The sequence below is a fragment of the Lissotriton vulgaris genome, chromosome 3_1, assembly GCF_964263255.1.
Source record: "Lissotriton vulgaris chromosome 3_1, aLisVul1.2, whole genome shotgun sequence".
In the NCBI taxonomy this organism is placed as follows: domain Eukaryota; kingdom Metazoa; phylum Chordata; class Amphibia; order Caudata; family Salamandridae; genus Lissotriton; species Lissotriton vulgaris.
The window spans coordinates 1,921,075,992-1,921,089,876 of NC_141689.1; the positions used below are offsets into that span (position 1 = coordinate 1,921,075,992).

Here is a 13,885-nt window from a genome sequence, read left to right on the forward strand (position 1 = left end):
ATCCATGTGTTTAGAAGCTCAGCCTGTTTGTGGGCTATGGCGCTGTGCAATGGAGGGTGGGATCTATCTAAGTCCACATCGAGGACAGTATTGCAGTCACCACCCAGGATCCAGGCAATAGTGTCCCACCCCGCCAGGGCTCCACCCAAGCTGTGAAAAAATGTGTCCTGATCAGAATTCGGAGCGTAGATACTACCCAGGACTAAAGGTAGGCCATCTAGGGTGCCCCATAACAGAACATATCGGCCCTGGTCATCTGTACGGCAATCTAATTCCATAAACGGAACCCCGTGGCGAATCCATATAGTTGTCCCTCTAGCAAAGGCTGAATAGTTAGTAGTAAATATGTGGCCTCTGCATTTTTTACGGGTCTTCATTGCCTCTTACTCCATCAGGTGTGATTCCTGGAGGAAGACGATGTGTGCCTTCCGCCTAAGGAGGTAAGCATGGACTCTGTGTTCCTTATGTACTGCCCAGGCCCTCTAACATTCCAGGTCAGCAAGTTATATGATCCTAAGGTGGCGTTAGTGCGTGGCATAGGAGTATATTATGAACTATGCTCCATACAGTTCAGAGCCACTAAGGAGGCACAGACCAGGAATTTCCCTCCCCTAGAAAACTAAACAACCTCGGTGCAGCCATTAAACGTTGCTGTGCCAAACAAATAACTATAACATACAAATTCCATAAAACGGTGCATTCGCTTTATGGGGGGTCGCATAGCTTCAGAGCTCCTGTAGCTCTACAGAGAGCCCGCAGGGGGGCGGTATTTTAACATATCTATCTGAACAGATCGTCAAGAGAATTGCCTTAATCGCGATATAGGTATACTGTTGCCACCTAACACAGTGCAGGCCCAGCAGCACCATCCCACAGTGCGAGGGAAGGCAGTCTGTTGTATATTGATTCTTCTTGTAATATGGCTGACAGTAGTCATTAGCCCTTCCTCAGTGTTTTCACCTTCTCTGCTTCCCAGAATACCTGTGTGTGTTCTAATCTGTACCAGAGTGTTCTACCAGTGTCAGTTGATGGTCTGGTCAGCTGGCGAGGTTTTGTACTCAGCTGTGTCCTACAATAAATCTACATGTAATCAACTAGAAGTATCCTGCCATCTATCTCCACCTATTTACAACATTGGACAGTAAGTCCACAACGGGGACACAGGTTCCAGGTGAGACTCTAGACAGTATGTCCACAATGGGGACAAAAGTCCCAGGTGAGAGTCTGGACAGTAAGTCCACAAAGGGGACAAAGGTCCCAGGTGAGACTCTAGACAGTATGTCCACAATGGGGACAAAGGTCCCAGGTGAGAGTCTGGACAGAAAGTCGGCAGTGGGGACAAAGGTTCCTGGTCAGTGTTTGGACAGTATGTCCACAACGGAGGCTAAGTCGGAAAGCCTGTATTTGGGACAAAAGTTCCATGATCAACACAGAGGATGCACAGTGGTCCAGATTGCGCCTAAGCTAGTCACATCTAGGACTATGTTTCCATCAAGAAAAATGAATCTTTTAACATCGCTTGTTATACTGCACTCAGTAATCTTCAGGAGTACCTATGTTGGGAATCTTCAAAGTTTATCTAAGAATGTGGTATCTACAAAGCACGAAGGCGTATGTTGAACTGTCTATCTTCGTGTTGGTGGACGGAAACAGATTTGAGGGAGTTGACTGTCTCTTCCTGTCTTGCTGGTCAAGGGCGGGTTGGAGAGAGTGGACTACCTTTCTTGTTTGGTCAATCTAAGGGGAGTAGGTAGTGGTGATGCCTATTAGTTGTTTTGAGTGTTGTGTTTCACCTCACATTTCACTTTTACACTCTTGCTCCAAAATGCTCTTTTGCCTTCATGATTTAAAATTAGTTCAAGTCGTCTTAGACCTCTTTCTGTCTTTATTTTTATTGTTGCTGTCTCCCATACTTTAAGCTTTATTTTTATGTTTGTTTCATTTCTTGTTGTAAAGAAGGAAGATGTGTTGTATATTGATTCTTCTTGTAATATGGCTGACAGTAGTCATTAGCCCTTCCTCAGTGTTTTCACCTTCTCTGCTTCCCAGAATACCTGTGTGTGTTCTAATCTGTACCAGAGTGTTCTACCAGTGTCAGTTGATGGTCTGGTCAGCTGGCAAGGTTTTGTACTCAGCTGTGTCCTACAATAAATCTACATGTAATCAACTAGAAGTATCCTGTCATCTATCTCCACCTATTTACAACAGAGTCCAACTAGATAACCCCACATGTCACTGAGACACAGCCTCCGCGCTCACACCCCAGTAATTGATTTAATATGGGCAGATGTGTAGTACATCAAGATGCCAACTTCGCTCACTGTTCCAGATGATTTATTAGGAAGTAGGACTGGGGGGAAGGGGAACGGTAACCCAGCTCCGTGTCCCTCACAGCAGGGCACAGCCGCACCACACTGATCCCTACTGAACACCCCCCAATCGGCATCTCTTCTCAGAGTGTAGGCAGGTTCCAGGTCTGTGGGGTGTGTTATTAACTGTTACACCCTGCAGCCACCATCCTGCTCCACTGCCACTGCGCTCTGATGTCCACCGCCCTCGGGAGGGGCCAATTCCAGGGAACCCGCTGTTGTCACTGGTGCGCGCGGGGCCCACCACCGCCCACCAATCCAACTCGTTGGGGGCCCTCAACAGTGCCTCCCCCGGTGTCTCAACGGCTCTGCAGGGAGGGAGAGGGGGGGTTCGCATAGCACCACTCAGAATGGGGCCCAACCAGCCAGACACTGCCGCCCGCCCGATGCCACCAGTCTCCTTTTGTGTCCAGCCGGAGCACTCAACTGTCCGGACTGCTCCCCTCAATCAGCAAGCATCGCTACAAAACTAATGGACGGGAGGGAAAGAAGGGCCGTACTTGGCCCAGCCCCCTCTGCAAGGCGCCCGCCATCACCGTCCGAGTGCGGCAGGTCGCGTCGTGGGCCGAACAGTCCCACAGATGCTATCCCGGCTCTGCAGGTGCCGTCGGCGTTGTTTCCTGATCGACCAGGGACTGCCACCGGCCGTGACAGGGCCACCCGGAACACTGACCGTCAGGAGCCGGCAAGGGTCACAGTACGCCATACCCAACATATCGCTGCAGGTAGGCCACACACCCCGCAGCCTCAGTCAAGCGCCGTGGATCGTTGTTCCGTCGCAGCACCACCGGAGCAGATACACCAGGACCCCTCCCTGTCCGTTAACGGCAGTGCCCAGGACCTTTTAGGCGGTGTGGATGACTCTCAGCTCAGTGATTCTACAGGATAATTCCCCCCCGGGGGCCTGGAGCCTCACCAGATCACGTCCGCCATCTTAGGCGGCTAGCCACACCCCCCACTCTGGATTCCTACTTAATCCTAACTTTTGTAGGAGTCATTTACTTTGAATAGAAGTCGAGAAACAACCTTCCAAATGTTTGTGAGAACCCATTAGCTTATCAATAAATCAAAATGTGTCATTCGTGCCATTAGCCGATAAACACAACATACATCAGTAAAAACCCAGATAGCTTTGTCCCAGGTCAGACTTCCGTGCTCCTGGCATCATGGGCTCTTGACAGTACATGCCATCATCCTGTTCCCCATTGAACAGGAAGTGCCCTCCTCACCAGGCTCTCTAAATCCACATTCATCCTGCTCAAAGCTGCCTTTCATCCAGCCGTCTGACTAACTGGATGAAGAATGTGTAGTTATGAAGGTCCACGCAGGTAGGAAGTAGATTATGAAGATTTATTGAAGTAGGTTACAAGTAGATATGTTCTTGTGAAGTAGCCCCACCAGGAGCAGCCTGCCTGCTGCTCAGCCGATTCTCAACTGTCCCACTTCAACATTCAACTGTGCACTCAACATTGCAATGCGCATCATTACTCCAACATTCCATGCAGCACACAGCACATTCACACTGGCTGAGCGGTGGTTAAAATGGCAGAACATTAACATGAGCAGGATACTACCGAATGAATATTTGACTGCATAACCCTGCATTCTCTAAAACCTCCTTTGACGCCAAAAACAAGCATTTGTCAAATTGAAATTCTTCTATGTCATGTAGTACCCTTGATTCACAGTGGTGTAACGTACAATAATGGGACCCGCATGCAGATTGGGAATGAAGATGTACTCTTGAGTCTCCCATATCTCATAAATGTTCATTGGCCGTGGGCAGTATGGGTCCCCTCTGAAGGGTTTGGGGTCTTCCAAAGTGATGCCTCACCCGCGCCCCCTGGGGCTGCATGGCCCGTGTTACGCCCCTGTTGTTTTCTGGCTGAGCCTGTGCACCTGCAGAACCAACTAAGGGATCCTGGATGTATCGAAAACAAGAAACAAAACAACAAACACTCTTGTTCCTGAGCTTCCTCTTCTGGAGCAACTTCCCACCAAAACATTAGCTTCGTAACTTCTAGCCTTAACTCACCACCATATTTCTTTCAGTATCGCCCTCATCTCATCCCTTCTGTTTACACAACCCCTAGCATTAGTAATGTACATTTTGTGAATTGTGCAGTATGTGTAAATAACTCCATGTACCCTTGATCTGCTTGTACCTCGGATGCCTCATCTGCATTTGGACATGTCTGTCTGTGCCCTGTAACCTGTACACATCAACATTAAAGGATGTTTGGGATTAGGTTCACGCTATGTAGACAGCACAAAATACAAACAAAACAAATGAGTAGAGAGTATTGTCCTTTTAAGTTTCAGAAACACAGACTCAGTTGTGAACCTCCAAATCTCTGCGGTTATCTGCTCAGTGCGTGTTTTCTCTCTACATTACAACTCCCCTGCAGCATTATGTGCCATTGGACATTTTGGCTGAAGTACATAGTGCTTCTCGTGCCCCCCTTGAGAGGGGCTACTACATATGTACAGTGGTCGCAAAAAGTATTCTTTTTGCACCCAAGGCAGGGGCGAACTGGTGAATAGGTTTCATTGTTCTTTCATTATAATTCTTCCAGTGGTTGTGGCAAAGGGCTGCTCATATCCAGTTAAGCGGCAACGACCAACGGAGAACGTATGGCCCGATTCTTTAGAAAAATCAAAACATTAGAAACTTAGGCCTAGATATACATTTCGTTCTAGATCTAGACATTTGTGAAGAGTATATCTGGACAGCTCTAACCGTTATAACTTGTTTATTATGTCTATGAAAAGCCATTTTCATATTGCAAATTGCATATTGTGATTTTTTAATGGAAAAATGAGTGCAAATGAGGACAATTGCACCTGTTAAAATATTTTCTCCCATTAAGAGACCCCCCGCTGTCCAATACTAACAAGTTCCTTCCTCTCTCCTTTTTTCCTTCCGTCCTTTCTCCCTCCTTCCTTCCCTCCTATCTCTCTTTCCTTCCTTCCTTCTTTCCTTCTTCTATCTCTTTCCTCCCTTCCTCTCTTGCTTTCCTTCCTCCCTTCCTTCCTCTCTCTCTCTCTTTCCTTCCTTCCTCTCTCTTTCCTTCCTTCCTGCCTCTCTTTCCTTCCGTCCTTCCTCTCTCTTTCCTTCATCCCTTGCTTCTCCTGTCACTTTCCTTCCTTCCTTCTTCCCTTCCCTTCCTCCCTCCCTCACTCCCTTCCTTCCTTCCTCTTTCCTTTCTTCCTCTTTCCTTTCTTCCTCTCTCTCTTTCCTTTCTTCCTTTCCTTCCTCAAAAATCGGAATGCACTGAAAACCCAAAATTTAAATAAACCACTAAATGCTGGAGCAACAGGCCTTGGCAAAGCGAAAAGGTCTGAACTGTATGCCTGCCAATTAGGCTTTGCCAATGCTTGTTTTGTTTTCCAATGTTTTTTTTCACTTGTTGGGTAAACTATTGGGCCCCCAGATACATTAAAAATAAACGTTCTCTAAAACCACAAATATTTTAGTTCTCAAAAAGTACACAATGTCCTAGTAGTTCATGGAACTGAAAGGAACTATTTTGTGTGCCAATGTGCTCCTTGTGAAAGAGCAGACTATCACACACAACCAATAGGTGGATTACTGCTAGTGCTGTATGCTGTTGTGGGCGGAAGAAAAATGTGAATGATACAACAATGGATCAGTGGATGAATAGGGTTGGCAAAAAGTGTACGTGCAGCAAGAGGAAAAATAAAGGTGAGAAACAAGTAGAAAGAAGCAAAATAACAGTGCGAAACGTGCAGAAAGAGGCAAAATTGAGGCAGAAGGGAGCAGAAAGAGACAGAATGAAGGTGAGAAATGAGCAGAAAGAGGCAGAGTAAAGGTGAGAAACTAGAAGAAAGAGGCAAAATAAAGGTGATACGCAAGCAGAAAAGAGCAGACTAAAGGTCAGAAGGGAGCAGAAAGAAGTAGAATGAAGGTTAGAATGGAGCAGAAAGACGCAGAATAAAGGTCAGAAGGGAGAGGATAGAGGCAGATTAAAGGTCAGAAATGAGCAGAAAGAGGCACAATAGAGGTCAGAAACCAACAGCAAGAGGCAGAATTAAGGTCAGAAATGAGTGGAAAGATGCAAAATAAAGGTCAGGGGCGAGCAGAAAGATGCCAAACACAGGTGAGAAACGAGCAGATAGAAACAAAATAAAGGTCAGAAACGAGCAGCAAGAGGCAGAATAAAGGTCAGAAGGGAGCAGAAAGAGATAGAATAAAGGTCAGAAATGAGCAGAAAGAGGTACAATAGAGGTAAGAAGTCAGAAACCAGCAGTAAGAGGCAGAATTAAAGTCAGAAATTAGCAGAAAGGCAAAATAAAGGACACATTGAGCACATGAGGCAAAAGAAGTGGCAGAAAAATGAGTTGTAAATGACCAGAGGAGGCACAAAACCAGAGGCAGCAGAGGGTAGCAGACTGCGGGCAAGCTGGACAGGAGAACGGTCAAAGGGGGAGCTGGAATGAGGACCTGCTCCGTGTTCCCCCTACTTTTTTTTTACCATGCACCCACTTGGAGACTCATCCATCCACTCACAGACTTACGAAGACACTCCTGCACCCACTCACAGTCCCAGTCCAACACTCATGCACCCACTCACAGACCCATTTAGACACTCACGCATTCATTCAGATTTACACAGGCATTTCTACATCCGCTTACATAGCCATGTACACACCCATACAGTCACTCACAGATGTAATACAGCCCTTCACACACTCACAAACCCATTCACTCACCCACTCAAAGACCCATACAGCTATTCACACACCCACTCACCTTCCTATGCCGCCACTCACACACCCACTGAAAAGGTTACAGGTTACAATTAGGAAATAACATTTTTTTTAAGTTGAAATTCACTGAAAAAAAACAAAGGTTACAGTGACATTTTAGTTAGGAAATAGAATTTAAAAAGCCTTAGAAATTCACTGAAAAAAACATAGATTACAGGGATGTTAAAGTTAGGCTCAGATTTCACTCTTACAAAACCAGTGTACTTCAGCAGTTATAGTTAGCTGAGCTAACTATAATTCATGCCTCAGCAATGCACTGGTTATGACCTCACATATTTCATCACTCAAGACATTTTATGTGACATCACTGATGATATCACTGATGATATCACTGATGACATCTCAAATGACATCACTGATGATATCATTTAGTGAGTGCAAGTGTTTTCTAAGAGTTTTGTGAGTGAGCTGCAGTGTGAGTGACTGTGTGAGTGAGTGACTGGGTGTGTACATGGCTATATGAGTGAGTGAGTGGCTGTTTGCGTGGGTGTTTGGTTTGGTGAGTTGGTAAGTGAGTGGCTGTACTGGAGATTGACTGTTAGTGTGAATGGCTATATGGGAGAGTGGCCATTTCAAAAAATGGGATTTACCCAAAATGGTCCTGGACTGCGGTATAGTTCGATACAAAATACAGTGGTCCTCGACCTCATTTTGATATAGATACAAATCATGAATCAATCCTATCTGGTTTAGACAGTTGTATGGGTGAACGTCAAGAGCAATTCAATTACTACATCACAGGAATTCACTCGGCATGGCCCCGTTTTTTAGTCTTTCTTTTACCCGTGTCCTTCAATACCGGCAAGCACGTCCGCACGTACAGGTGGTTGACGGCTATAATTACCGAGCATCCGCAAGCGGCGCCCGTCAGATTGCCATCGCAAGCGACGGAAGCGCATGCAGCTCTGTTTTCCCTGAAGGTAAAAGGAACTGAGACCCTGGCCTCCCCCTGCCCCCATCCCTTGTTAACCTGTTGGAGAGTGATTAATGCCTCTCCCCGTTTTCTTAAATTTTTCAGCTACAGAATTAATCGTAACTGGATTTTCGAGCTGGCAACTATGTTTCACCATCTGAGCACAAACTGATTGAATCAGAGGTACTTTTTACTTCTAACCATGAGCATTGAGGCTGAATTCACTGCTATTAACTGTACCATTACTCATTTTACCCTCTGGAAATTTCTCCAGATATCCTGCAATCATCGGCTGAGATTGCGTTTTGAGTACACACCTCCTGGTGTGCAGAATTCCAAGTTCATTATTGACTACACAAGGGTAAGCAAAGACCCCTATCTGGTGCCTTATTTTAATCTCCTTTTCCTTGCACAAACCTGACCGCAACCTCTATACCATAGGTGACCAAGCCCCTCCTGCTCAAGGTTGTTCGCCCACACCCCACCCTGGTCCTGATGAAGACCCGCATGGCCGATGCCCTCAACTATCCATGAGCCCTAAGTCGGGTCGAAATGTCGACGTCCCCCCCCTCCTGAACAGCCTAGAACCTTTTGTCTCCTTGTACTTTATATTGTGCCAAACCCATTGATATGTACTTGAATCGACTAGTTTGTACCCCACCATACATGTTTGTGGCTAGGCTAACTCGGAAGGTGATTTACAACCTGTTGCGCTGTATATAAATATGTGAAATAATTTTTTCCTACCATTCCTTATGTTTATCTCTCTATCCACCAATCGCACTGAGCACTATCTATTTCACGCACGTTTCCCCCTCTGGGACAACCTTTCTTATCTATAGATATTTTGGAGTACCATAATTAATTAACATGTTTCACCTTTTAAAGAAATAAATTGAATGGTGAACGCGGTCCTTTGGTTTGTTTGCACCTCCTTTTTCATTGACTGTACAACTTGGATATTGAGTATTGTGAACCACTGGTAATTGAAATGCTCTTGACCTTCACCCATACAACTGTCTAAACCAGATAGGATTGATTCATGATTTGTATCTATATCAAAATAAGGTAGAGGACCACTGTATATGGGAGAGTGAGCGGACATGAGAGTGCTTGTATGGATGTGTGAATGGGCATGAAGTGGTTGTGTGTTTATGTGAGTTAGTGCATGAGTGCTTGTATGGGTGATTGAGTGGCTGTGTTGCGAGGGTGTATCGGTGAGTGAGCGGGTGTGTGAGTGGCTGTATGGGTGAAAATGTAGGTGTGTGAGTTGCTGTATGGGTGAGTGTGTGGCTGTGTGAGTGACTGTATGAGTGGTTGTATGAGTTAGTGAGTGGGTGTGTGGGTGGTTCTATGGATGAGTCAGTGGTTGTGTGAGCACTTGTATGGGTCCTTGAATGGGTATGTGAGTGATTTTATCGGTGTGTGAGTAGATGTATGAGAGGTTGTATGTGGGTGAGAGTGGGTGTGTGAGTGCTTCTGTGGATGATGTCATCAGTTATGTCATTTGAGATGTTATCACTGATGTCATCAGTGATCTCCCTGACCCTGTCATGAATGATGTAATATGTGAGGTCATAAGCAGTGCATTGCAGGGCATAAGTTATAGTTAACTTAGCTAACTATAACTTCTGAATTTCACTGGAATTGTTTGAGTGAAATCCGAGCCTAACTAAAATGTCTCTGTAACCTTTGGGTTTTCCCAGTCAATTTCTATGTTTTTAAAAATTCTGTTTTGTTAACTATAATGTCTTTGTAACCTTTGTTTTTTTCAGTGAATATATATACATATTTACCCAGTGGCGGTTGCTACTGGGTAGTTATAATTATGTCAGCTATATCATAGGAAAAGTGTTTATTGTGTTGCTAATAACTTTAGTTCCGTTTGATAAATCTGCATGAAACTTTCCAGAATGGAGCTACATTTTCACTAATTTGTGCTTGGAAAGTTCCGGAGTGATCCGTCAAGCAGGGGCCAAGAAAAAACGGGAGTCCCAAACCTTGAGAAATCTTCATGCATTTTCCATAGACTTCTTTAAGAAGCAGTACCTCAAAAGCTGGTCAATGGAATCACACCAAATTTGACAGGAAGCTAGATCTTGATCTGCTGATTGTGTTGTTTATGATTTGTTGTAAATCTGTTCCGTATTTATTTTTTAAGTTATGGGTATGGCTATCTGGACGGTTGGGTCCGCGAGAGTCTGCACAAGACTTTCACGAGAGCGCCAATTACAAAATAGGGCCTTCTGATTGGCCCAGGGAGCTTTTTTCCTCTTGGGCCAATTCGCTCCCGCTGAAGTCAGACTCCTGCGGGAGCAAGCACTTTGATTGGCTGCCAGCAACGAAAAATGTTGCTGCCAGCCATTATGGAACTTGGGGACCTATTCCTCTGTCATGAAGTTTGAAAAAGAAAACATTTAATGGGGCAGAGTAGGGATACCCTGCACCCCTAAGCATCATGTGGAGACCCTGAGGGACCACCCACCCAGGGGCCAAAATGTAAAAACCCAACAATTTTTCTTGCGATCCCACCGGAGTCCAGCGGAATTGTAAAACAAAAAAATAGGGCCCGGGGGCCGCCCTGTTTGATCAAGGCGAGTGGGTGCACAGCCTTTCTCCCTGGGCCATTATAGACCCCCGGGAGCCCACCCCGAGTCTGCATTTTATTAGGGGAGGAGGGCGTGCGCCCCCCTCTCCGAGCCATAGAAGGCCCCGGGGAGCCCATCCTCGGGGCTCAATCTTCCTAAAAAGGGAGGTGGGGGGCTCCTGGAAACCATCCCCAGGGCCCATAAACATTTTGTAAGGGATCCCTGGGCCATTATTGGCCCCAGGGACTCCATGCCTAGAGGGGGACTCATTTGCAGTGTCCCATTCCGGGAAGGGAAACTTGTTTGCTCTCACCTGGCAGGCGCATGTTTGAAACAAGCCGCTTTCCAGCTGGCTGGAACTTAAAAAATGCTCCCAGCAGACTTGAGATCTGTTTCGGAAACAGATCCATAGATTACTCAACTGAAGCTCATGGAGAGGGGCCATGTAGCCTCCATCCTCTTTAAAATACATAGGGCCCTGGAGGATGTGTCCCAGGGCCTAATGAGACTCGGCATAGGGAGGGTGGGGTGGGGGGGGGCAAGAGGCCTCTTTCCATTCAAAAAATAAAAAGGCTCTGGAAATGGTGTCCTCGGGGCCTAATAAAGCTTGCGAAGGAGGACACGTGCCCTCCAAGTTAAAATACATAAGGCTATGGGAGAGAGTCCCAGGTCCTAAATAATGAAGCTCGGGGAGGGGGCCACAGGACCCCTTCTCCTTTTTAATGGTTTGGCCTGGGAGGGTGGGATTCCTGGGGCCTACTAAGGCTGGGGGATGGGGCTGCATGCCTCCCGCTCCTTTTGGCCCCTGGGATGGGTTCTCCGGGGGCTAAGAAGACTTTGGAAGGGTGTCTGGGGACCCCACTCCAATTGTTTTACTTTATTTTTCTCTGGGATGTGGTCCCCTGGGGCACAGCCCAGGCTCGGCATGAGGACAGCACGCCCTCCTCCCCTGTTTAATTGTATTAGGCCCTGGGGGATGGGTCCCCGGGTCAATTAAGGGTCAGTGAGGGGCTGCACGCACCCTTTCTCTTAATGTATATGTTTTGGCTCCAGGGGATGAAGTCCTAGGGGCCCGAATGTTAACCCTACACTGTAGACGGCAAAGGCTGTGTACGGTGTGGGGTTGGTAGCTTGCTGGTGGTTTGGATACAGAGCCTGACAGCAGGCCAAGCTCTGTGATCAACCCCCTGCTGTGCATTGCCAAATGCTGTGCGTAGCGTGTGGTTGACTGCCCGTGGGGAGTTGGAAGCAGGGCTTGGCTGTAACACAGGCCCTGCGGCTAACTCCACACCACACATGAGCAAAGGCTGTTCCCAGCTAGAGGTTGGCTGCCTCTGTGGTGTTTGCTGTTGGCCAAGCGCTTTGGCCAACCCCGACAAGCAAGGCGGAAGGCCACTCTACGTGACTCCATACTACGGCACTCTTATACACAACACTCTCTGCCACTCCACAACACTCTACTCCATTCTTCGCCATTCCAATCTGCAAAATTCCACTCAAGTCTTCTCTACGCCACTAACTTTTAGTCATGCTGAACAGCAGCCACGCTTGTGTACAACATTACTATTACACATTTGCAAAGCCAATAGCTCTTGCATAGATGAGACCTATTGGCTTTGGCAATGCTTGTTTAAAATCAATAGCTACAAGTCGTTTATTTAAAAAAAAAAAATGTTTAAGGTTGAAGTCCCATGGAACATGGGAGCCCACAAACCAGTCTCCCCAGCCTGTAAGTCTCAAGGGAATACAACTTCTGTATCCCTGAGCAACATACTGCTTGAATCTGTTTGGTGATAGCAGTGCTGGAATTGGAAAAAAAATATGGGAACCCATAAATTGCGGGTCAGATGTGTTAGCGGAAAGGGGTGTGGAGTCACACAGTAAACATATACATTACAAAAAACTCTATAGCAAAGAAATTGCCAACAAGGAAAAATGTGACAATAAATCTGTTCTGGCTTACTTAATTAATCACAAAGAGGCTTCATATTAAAAAAGCTTACAGGGTCAGGACATCTGCTGCAAAGATATTTGTGTGTCCAGCAATTTTTAGGGGATAATAATATTAGTATTATAACTATGGTGGTTGATGTACTTTCTGGGTAGATTCGTATTTTGTATGGTCACTGTTTGACTCATAAAGTACAATGAAGGGTTAATGTGCCTGCTGCAAAACATACTGTGTAGCATGTAGAGTACAGATTTGTATTTTATGTAGATAGGTAAATGGTTTACCACTTTTGACACAGAGATTATTTTGTTACTTGCAGTTCCCAAGTTGCAGTACTTTTAATATGTCACGCTGAGCTATAAACCAGCATCGAGAGCTGATTGCAAACTGCAAGGCATGGGTTTAGAACTGTATTGTTCTTTTTCTCAATCTGTCTTTATCTACAGTTTGGTAAAAATGGTTCCTTTGGGTAGTAATAAAGTGTTGTCAGTACGGAAAACCTCAACTCCTGACTTACATTTTAATTTTGACTTTGTGTTCCTCCTGACCATGCACTCTTAACGTATAATACCAACCAGTAAGTGTGTTAAGTAACTCTTACAACTTGTAACTCTCTTTATCTTACGTAACATTTCCAGTACATTGATTCACACAGGGATATGATTTATTGTCTCTGTGTAATGTATGTGTGTGTGTGGTGTTAAGCGCTCAGTCTCCTTGCATTGGGATGAGTAGCATTATAAAATAATTAAATAAAAAATAAATTGGTATGGGCTATTTAAATTGCTGTTTAAGTGATTACTCATACAGAAAGATATATCTCACATTTCGTGGAGTGTATGCATCTCCCTCTCATATGCAGGGCTTCAACAAAGTAAAAAAACAGCCTTCAAATCACAGAAGTACTTCTGACTTGATAACAAGCTTTGTGCCTTTATTGCACTTGCATCTTGGTTTTAGAGTCCATCTAGCTCCCAGCCAGGATGATGTTGAACAAAAGGAGGGCCGATGGCCCCTTAGAGCAGGCCTTTGTTTTGGGCCTAGATGGAAGTGAATATAAGAAAGCCCCTAAACTGCTTCCAGGGTTCTGCTCAGAATGGAAAGCAGACAAAGCGAGAGCTCTACTGAATGTGTCCCAGTGTGGGGAAATTACACAGGGAAAAATTCTGCATATTTTACTAGGGCCAATTGGATCTCAGATTAGGTTCAATATTAGTTGCCATATCCGAGATTCAACTGGATTCCCCTCATTTTCTGCACTGAGTGTCAGTTT

General features: G+C 45.6%; 1 protein-coding gene across 1 annotated transcript in view; it reads left to right on the top strand.

The window, feature by feature from the left end:
- The window catches only part of KLHL2 (kelch like family member 2), a 459,367-nt gene that overhangs the window by 24,726 nt on the left and 420,756 nt on the right, over positions 1 to 13,885 (top strand). The window lies entirely within an intron of this gene.